Genomic DNA, 10,404 nt, shown 5'->3' on the forward strand with positions numbered 1-10,404 from the left:
TATGTTGATGGTGATTATGTCCGCGACTTGGACAAGAGGAGATCTATTGCAGGATATGTCTTTCCTCTTACAGGTGGAACAATTTGTTGGATGTCAAAACATCAAGAAAGAATTGTTTTATCCATTATTTAAGTAGAATATATAGTTGATTCATATGCATGTAAAGAGGAAATATTGTTGAAATATCTACTTCATGAGCTTGGAAGGATGCAGGGGAAATGTATTTTATGATAGTCTAAGTGTTATTCATTTAGCTACTAATATGGCTTATCACAACAAGACTATGCATGTTGATGTAATATACCATTTTTTAAGGCATAATCGATGGTGTCAAAGTAGCTATCAAGCAGGTACACACATAGGATAATTGTGCAAACATGTTTACGAAACCAATATTGGTAATGAAGATGCGGTGGTGTTTGGATTCTCTTGGCTTACAGAAAATATGATGCATGGGAAAGGGATTAGGAAAATTGTTGTCAAGGTGGATATTGTTAAAAAATGACAACAATTAAATATTGTTACAAATATAATTACCTTAGTAATTTGGTTTTACCATTTAGATAGTTGAGTAACCACAGGAAGTTATGTAACGATGTCTTCATGTTAAAATGATGTTGCCTGAGAGGCCTAATGTAATGTTGTAGAGTCATTTTTTTACCTTGAATAATAAGAGTTCCAATCACTTTCCCTTTGGAGGTTTCCTTGACATGTATTCAAGGTTTTACCACATAAATTCTTGTGTCTATTGTGTGAATTCAATTTCTTATTTTGTATGTGCATTTTCCTTTCTTATTTATTAAATTTATGGTCTCCAATACCAACAAAAAGAGTAGTCCTATGTGTGATGATATATTTTTTTTTCCCACCTAAGTAGAGGGCATGATCATTGTGTTGTAGGTCATATTTGGTGCAACGAACGATTGGATGATCTGTGCAAGATGGATCCTGGATTAAAATGCCCAAACTCTGAGTTTGTTGTATCATGGTAACAACATAAGTGTCCAAGGAATTGTTTCATGTGTCTGATGCCACCAACAAAAATGTTCAACAAGTTGCTATGTGTGAGGAATCAAGGGATATAAATCAAATTTTGATTTGAAAGAAAAGCTACTCGAATTACTAGAGGTGATTCCAGAATTAATGCAATCTTCATAAATTTGGTAAGAGATTAATATTTTGTTATGGAGAAGTTGTCTTGTATTTCTGCACATGAGATTTGTTAGTGTGACCTTAGAACATGTGTGTTTTGTTTTTGACTTGTTAATCAATAATTCAATGGTATATGAAGAGTATCTCAGAATATACTAGAAAAGTATTTTTATTCATCGCTAGCACATGGGATTCCATCCAAAGTCTATTTTCTGTGTCTTAATTTTGGTGTGTTGGTGCCTATACTTATTAAACATGCACCTAATGAGATCAAAAAATGAGGATTGTAATAGTTGATAAGGGAAACACTCACTTAATGCAGTTGACTTCAAATTAGACTAAAATATTATAACAATCGCTAAGGGAAACACTCATTAACTTGGTTTACTTCAAAGGTAGGAGAAAAACAAAAAAAGAAGAAGAAAGGAGGAGTCACTAATCAAATTCTGAATGAAATAATATGAATGAATATGTGTTTGGTAAAGAGGTGCATCACCCATGTGAGTGGAAAATTTGATGCATGAATTTATGACCTAGAAGGAGAGGGATCAATAACAATTTATCCTTATCAACATATTGTGACACTATTCTTGAAGCTTTGATTTAAAATTATGATGCTGATCATGGGCATATTGTCTATATTAAAGGAATTTTGGATCATGGTGATGTTTAAATATGTATTTAAAATATATTATTGTAAGTACTAGAGTTAAAATTAATGTACATATTGAGATTAGTGACCTCAATATGAAGTTATTTTGTTAGAATTCGCTATTATAACAAATGACAAGGAAGTATGAATATCTAAGAGAATTATTGAAGCTAAGATGAAAATGGAACCAATATTTCGAAGATTCCTATGGTGTGAATAAATACAAAGGATAATGAACAAAAAGAGGGTTCATGAAGGCACCAACATTGTGCACAATTTCAAAGAAGGAGGTAAAGGATTAGTAGAAAGTAATGCATTCTGATGAACTCTAAATGGGCTTATATGTTTGGGCATATAATTGTCACATAGGAATATTGATAATATTTTTTTGTTTTTGTACTTGAAATGAGATTGTTGTAATGATGAATTTACTTTGTAAGTGGTGCATGATCAGTTGTAGCTAGCACCCCAAAGTTGATTTCCGTTGGTGTGTTACAAGACCTATTGAGTCAGTAATGCAGTGTTTTTCCTCTTTGGTAGAGAGAGAATGCCACATCAAATTGTGGAATTAACAACAAGGTAGGTAAGAGGGTGGAAAATGTATTCATATTTAAGATTGACGTTTGAATTGAAGAAGTTAAAATGTGATATGAAGTCAGAATGTAAGGGACCAAGTTAGAGAGAGTTTAACATGATTAATAAATCATGTAGGTGAAAAGGATTCCTAAAGAACTAGCAAGTGCATCAGATGGTACCCATGTATATTGGTAGATGGAATTCCTTTTATATGGGTATCAATAATAAATTTTATGCAGGTACAAGAGAGAGAAGAAGATTTCCCATTGTGATGAGAGCTTAAGGGTGTTGGGTTGTGTTATATTCTTTCAACGACTACCCCACATGCAAGGGGGTCACAGGGTGGGCAATAGACCCCCCTGCACATTGTGTCGGGCGCTACTGCGAGGTAGTAGCCCCCCTGTACGAGCTCTAGGGTAGCGCCCTATGATTTTTTTTGGACCCTATATTAGGTGGGCTGACCTACCTATGGTTTTGCGCATGGATTTCGCACATGGTTCTAGGCATGATGGTTTTCTATCCATGGTATTTTGTAGATCTGGTCAAGGGAACTACAGTTATGTTCTAATCCAGGGTTAATGGATTGGGGTTTAAGGATGCTTCAACATGTATATATATGTATTATAACATTGAAAGGAACATAATGAAAAAATCAATTTGATAGTCTCGGTTTTGGTATCCAGGAGAAAATCTTTGTATATATCTGTTTTATGTTTTATGCTCTCGCCATTGTTTATTTTTTGTTTTTTTTAGAATTCATATGTAGGTAATTTTTGTACAGGATTAAAACCTACATTTGGCTCAGAGTTGTTTTGGCTTCAAGGGGACGCCTTTCCTACTGAGGCATTTTTTCTCAGGCGTGTGGTAGACATTGTTCAATGGGAGATCTACAGATCAATTCTTGTGGTGAAAGAAGATCACTAGCAATGGAAAGATAGAGATCAATAAATTTAATGGTCAGAGTTTTGAGTTGTGGAAACTCAAGATGGAGGATCTGTTGGTGGATAAATATGAGAGGATCATGGTAGATCCAGGTGCTAAACCAAAACAAATGTCAACTGAAGACTCGAGGAAGTTGGATCGAAAGGAAAAACACACAATATGATTATGTGTCTCAGATTTAGTATTTGTGAATGTATCAGGGGAAGCTTTGACGAAGGCTTTATGAGGCAAGTTAGGGAATTTGTACCAATCTAAGTCTTTGGTGAATAAAAAATTCCTACGAAAAATGATGTATAACTTGAGGATGAAATAGGGAGACTTGGTGACATAGCATCTAAACGCATTTAATACTGTGGAAAGCCAATTATTATATGTTAATATTAAAATTTCAGATGAAGATAACTACATCAATTTGTTGTGTTCTCTACCAGCTTCGTGGGATAGTCTAGTTGTTGGAATAGGTAGCAATGAAACTACCTTGCAGTTTGATGAAATAGTTTCATCCTTGCTGCAAGAGGAGATGAGACAGAAAAATATGGAGGGCTAGAATGGTGATGCCTTGTCTATATGAGGACAGTCCCAGAACAAACAAAAAAATAAGTCCTCAAGTGGGAGATCTAAATCTAGAGGGAGATCTAAATCTCCCGGAAAACCTATAAGGTGTGCTGGAAATGCGGAAAGCAAGGGAACTTCAAAAGGGACTATAAATCTAAAGCTCTTGAGAAAGGAAAGGGATGTGATGATGCTCCTTTTGCAGAGGAAAAAACCACCTGAGATGAAGGTGGATGTGTACTTGGCTTCTTATTCAAGTACACATGTAGATCATGAGGCCTGGTTGATTGACTCAGGTGAATCCTTTAACTTCACTCCCCATAAAGAGTGGCTCTTCGGGTATGAGAAATATGATGGTGGTGATGTCTTCTTAGGGGATGAAAGGAAGGCTAGAATCATTGGTCACAGAGAAGTCAAGTTGAATTTGCAAGGTGGAAGGTTTAGAACACTTCTGGGTGTTTTACATATTCCTGCATTAGCGAGAAATATGATTTTTGTAAACAAGCTAGATGATGTAGGTGTAAAACCAGTGTTTGAGAAAGATACCTACAAGATGGCTCGAGGAGCATTGGTATTGATGCGGGGAGTTCGGATTGGAACTATGTACAAACTTCGAGGTAGCACTGTTATTGATGGGTGCAACAATTCTGTGGTTCCTGAAAATGGAGCATAAAATCTAGTGGTCTCTAGAGAAAATATCATGCTATGACATCAAAGGCTTAGAAAAATTGGAGAGAAGGGCCTTCGAATATTTCATCGTAATGGTATGATAGAAGGTATGCATAATTTATCTTTGGATTTTGATTTCTGTGAAAATTGTGTATATTGGAAGCAGAATCGGGTGAGTTTACCCTCTGGTGCTAAGTGGGTGAAACAAATATTAGAGCTTGTGCACAGTGATGTGTTTGGACGTGTGTCAGTTCCATCGCTGGGTAAGTCTGTGTACTATGTATCATTTGTAGATGAATTCTAAAGCAATACATGGATATATTTCCTCAGGAAGAAATCTGAAATCTTTGACAGGTTCAAAGAATTTAAGACTTTGGTGGAAAACCACATAGAGAAGAAGATAATGGTGTTGAGGATAGATAACAATGCAGAGTTTTGCAAGAAGAAATTTGAAGAGTTTTTTACGAATTTTGTTATAGCACGATAGAAGACTACTCCATACACACCTAAGAAAAATGGATTTGCAAAAAGAATGGACAAGACATTGATGGAAAGGGAAAGAAGCATGCTCAGTGGTGTCGGGTTAGGATAGGAATTCTAGACAAAGGCAATGGAGACTGAATGTTACCTGGTCAACAAATCACCTTCATTAGTGTTCGAGGATAAGAATCCACAAGAGGTATGGACTAGTAAGAAACCTTCTCTTTCACATCTGAGGGTATTTGGATGTGGTGCATATGTACATGTTCCAAAGGAAAAAGAATAAAGTTGGATAGTAAATCTGAAAAGTGCATTTGTATTGGGTATAAGGATGGTTTAAAAGGTTATAATCTTTGGAACCCAGAAACAAGGAAGGTTGTGTACAACCGAGATTTGGTGTTTAGAGAGGTGAAAGATGTTATTAAACATTAAGTCCTACAAAAGCAACCTGAGAAGATAGAGTTTGAGCTAAAGGAGGAAGAATCAGACTCTACAGCAAAAGAGGAATCAGAAGATGAATAGCCATAAACTCCGGCTGTGAAAAGATCAGTTTGAGAAAGAAGGAAGACATAAAGTTATAGTCCATTTACTTTCTATTCAAATTTTACTTTATCTATTACTGATGATGACCCCAGAACTATGAGGGAAGAAGTAGATTCAGAGTATGGAAAACTCTAGAAAGAGGCCATGGTTGATTAAATGGAATCTTTGCACAAAAATGATTCTTGCGATCTGGTGGAGTTGCCGGCTGGAAGGAAACCTATTGGCAGAAAATGTGTGTTCAAGAAGAAGATGAATACAAAAGGAAAGGTGGAGAAATACAAATCTTGGTTGGTAGAAAAATGTTATTCCCAGGTGTCGGGAATTGATTTTGGTGACATTTTTTCTCCTATTGCCAAGGTAGCTTCTATTAGATTACTTTTATCTATTGCTGCTACTTTTGATTTTGAGGTAGAGAAGATGGATGTGAAGGCAACATTTCTTCACAGGGATATGGAAGAAGAGATATACATGAAGCAACCTAAAGGCTTTGTAGTGAAGGGTATGAAATAATTGGTATGCAAGTTAAAAAATTCTCTATATGGGTTAAAACAGTCACCAAGGATGTGGTATTAGAAATTTGACACATTTATATGGGGACTTGGCTTCACCAGAAGCAAAGAATATCACTCTGTGTATTTAAAATTAATTGGTGGCTATGTTATTTACCTGGTCGTGTATGTGGATGATATGTTTCTGGTTGGAAATGACAAAGAAATTATCTAGGATTTGAAGACCCAATTATCCTCCAAATTTGACATGAAAGATCATGGTGCTGCAAACTATATTTTGGGCATGAAAATTAAATGAGATCGAGCAAAGAGGAAGCTCTAGTTAAACCAGAGGAAGTATGTCGAGACAATATTGCAAAGATTTAATATGTAGGATAGTAAACCGGTGAAGGTTCCTATTCCTATAGGTGTAAATCTATCTGTTGAACAGTGTCCCAAGGCACAAGAAGAGGAAGAGGATATGTCCCATGTTCCATATGCAAGTGCAGTTAGTAGCCTGATGTATGAAATGGTATGCACTAGACCATATATTGCACATGCAGAGGGAGTATTGAGTAGGTTTATGTCAAAACCAGGGAAGGAGCATTAGATAGTAGTGAGGAGATTTTCAAGTATTTTCATGGAACTAGTGATTATGGTTTGTGCTACCAAGGAAGACTGGGATTGGATATATTTTTGGACATCCAAGGCTTTGTTGATGCAGACTGGTCTGGAGATCTAGATCAGAGAAGATCTACAAGTGGGTATGTGTTTAACCTATTTGGAGGTGCAGTCAGTTGGATGAGTAAAAGACAGTTTGTAGTGGCACTTTCAACTACAGAACCAGAATACATGACCACAACTCATGCAAGCAAGGAAGCAATTTAGTTGTAGAGATTGTGTTCAAGTATGGGGTTAGTGCAATGAGCTATATGGATAGACTGTGACAACCAAAGTGCAATTTCCTTGGCAGAGAACCTTGCTTATCATTTAAAGAAAAAGCACATTGATGTTCAGTATCACTTTGTGAGGGATATGGTTGAGGAAAAAAAGGTGTTTCTTGTAAAGGTGGACACTTTGAAGAATACTGCAGATGCATTGAAAACGTCTGTGAGCACTAAGAAGTTCTCTTGGTGTAGAGAAAAAATGGGCGTTGCGGGGATGGATCAATTACTAAGCTCTCATGTGGCCGCCTGTGGAAAGAAAACAACAATTGGGAGAATGTTTGGTTGTGTTATATTCTTTCCACAACTACGCCTCACACAAGGGGGCGACTGCCCTCCCTGTTAGGGAGTATGTAGGGGGGCAATAGCCCCCTTTCATGGGGTGCAGGGCAGTGCCCCAGGATTTCTTTTTGGATCTTATATTAGGTGGGCGGACCTATTTATGGTTTTGTGCATGGATTTCGCACATTGTTTTGGGCATGATGGTTTTATGTCCATGGTATTTTGTAGATCCAGTTAAAGGAACTATGGTTATGTTCTAATCTAGGGTTAATGAATTGGGGTTTATGGATGCTTCGACATGTATATATATATATATTGTAACATTGAAAGGAACATAATGGAAAATCTATTTGGTAGTCCCAATTTTTGGATCCAGGAGAAAATCTTTGTGTATTTATGTTTTATGTTCTATGCTCTCGCCATTGTTTATTTTCTGTTTTTTTAGAATTCGTATGTAATTAATTTCTGTACAGGGTTAAAACCTAAAAAGGGAAGATAAGAATAATTGAAGACAATTCTTTTGAAGGCACTATAACAATAGAGGTAGGAGCAGTAGCTGAGATTGGATGGTCGAAAAATATAGATAAAGGTGTGTTGAATAATGGTAGACTAATGATGATATGTCACACATATATCTATAAGAAAGTCTACATATTTATGTTTGTTTTGATGGAGTTTGTAATTATACATGGGGCATACCACCATTGTAGTGTAGGTTTTTGGTCACCCATAAACTACTTGTTAGAGGGTCAATTGAGAAGGCCCTAAGCATGGTTGAAGTTCAGTCGCAAAAACCCTAGACATGGTTACAAAAATTGAGATGATGATGATGATGATGAAGGGGGAGGCACAAGTATAAATAAATGTATGTTTAATGAACCATGTGCATGAAGGGGCATCCTAGTAGACTGAAGATTGTAGTGGTTGGGTACCCATACATTTCGGTGGATGGTTGTTTCTTTATATTGATGTCAAAATTATGATCTTATTTGTAAACACCAGGTTGTACTAGATGTGGACTTCATTCTAATTGAGATTGAGAGAAGTAGTCATTAAGGGGAGTGTTAGAACATCTAATTCCCACTTGTCTCAATGTCAGTCTATTCTTATTAGTTCGGAGGTTGTTTAATCCTAATTGGATAGTTGACATATTCTCTCAAACTAGTAGTCCTATATTAGTGTGTGGTTGAGATATTTGTTCAACCAAGTCAAAGTTAGTTTGTTTATCTTTATACAACACTTTATCTATCTATATGTAAAATCATTTGATCAATGAGAAGTATTGTGTGTGTGTGTTCAATAATTCTACAGTGACATTGAAGTATTCCATTTATGGTCAACATTGATTTTCTTTTTTAATTTATATTTACAGTCCATATTAAAAGATACTTTTTTTCTTAATATTTTTTATTTTTTTAATGTAAATATAATTTTATTTTTTTAATGTAAAATATTTTCGATTAAATAAATTTGTTAAAATATAGTGTCATATATATATAAACAAAAATAAATCCATCTTAACTCTAAAACTACTAAGCGCAGAGAGGGATTAAATCTCTCAAGATGCAAACCTCTTTTTGATTTCTCTCGGATCTTGGTAGATATTGAGTTAAGATAGATCTTTGCTGGTTTTGAACAAGACACTAGTAAAATGTTTTAACTATAAGGAAATTTTTAATTTTCACTTGTTTTGAATAATATATACAATTATTTTTGTTATTAATATTTTTAAAATGTTACATCTCTCTATCTCTATCATACATTGAATTAGAAAAGCTTCTCAACATGTATATTGATATATTTGATTTATAATCCATATTAAACTTGTTTTTTTGTTGTTAATACATTTTAAAAACTATATATGAAATCCATATTAATAATGGAATAAATTACACATCTCCCTCATAGTGGAAAGTAAAAATATAAGAAAGTTTTTAATTTAAATTCTTTTATTTTTCTCTATATAAAATTATCTTATTTATAACTGATAGTAATTTTTATTTTTTGTTATTACCATATATTTGTTTTAAATGTTACATGCCAATTGAAAATTGAATGAATTACACATCATGTAGTATCAATAATATTATTTTTACATGTCATTTGTCTAACTCCATATTTAGTAGTGAAGGAATTACATATCTTCTTCACATTAAGAATAAATTAATTTTTATATTATATCTCTATATAAAGTTTGATGTAAAATTAAGGTGGAAATTGAAGTATTTTAATATTTATGGACAACAATGATTTTTCTTGTCATTAATATTTTTTTATTTGTTAAAGTAAGTATTATTTTATTAATTTTAAATATAATGTTATGTGACAACATCTCCCTCATATTGGGTTGTTAAGATGATGGAATATATTGGTCACGGAACATTGCTACTAGAGTCCTTATTGCTAAGTTTCATTATATTATTGTAACTACTAAAGATAGTGGAGAAGAAAGGAAGTTATAGTGGAGAGTAGTCCATAAGTTGGGTTGTCCTCCTAAAATCAGATTTTTCATTTTCCTTGAGTTCACAAATAAGCTGCTAACCTAGGACAATGGGAAAAAAGGAATTGGTTTGGTTCTATTTGGTGATATTTCTGTAAAAAAATATTGTGAAACTAAACATTATCTTTTTGTTCATTGACCTTTTGTTAATATTTTGTGGGGAGAATTGTCCCAAAGCTTTAACCAATGGTTCAGGTGGGATACGTTTTCAATATGGATTGTTTGTAAACTTGGTTATATCTAGCACATTACAAATCCCTCCTTTGTTTTGAGTTCCAAGGAGTGGGTATTACCATGAACAACATGAATTTTGATGATAAAATGACCTATTTAGGAAGGTTGGTTCATCAAATCAAACTCACTTTTAGTGAAGGAAAAAGGTCTCCAAAAAATAAATTCAAATACATTTACAAGAACCGTGTTTGATTTCAATAGGGCTTGGGTTTTTTTAGATGATGCTTGTTGAGGTGTTACATGTGTTTGTAAAGTGGGAGGATTTTTTTATTTAAAGAATACATAAATTAGTTGCCTTTGAAATTCGAAGGTGGACATGGGTCTACCAATAGAATCTTCTAGGTACCATAGGATTCAAAATTATGTATACACTAGGTAACCATAAAAGGT

This window comes from Pinus tabuliformis, chromosome 7 (assembly GCF_031772625.1).
Source record: "Pinus tabuliformis cultivar Carrire ecotype Pingquan chromosome 7, CPIR1, whole genome shotgun sequence".
Taxonomy (NCBI): Eukaryota; Viridiplantae; Streptophyta; class Pinopsida; order Pinales; family Pinaceae; genus Pinus; species Pinus tabuliformis.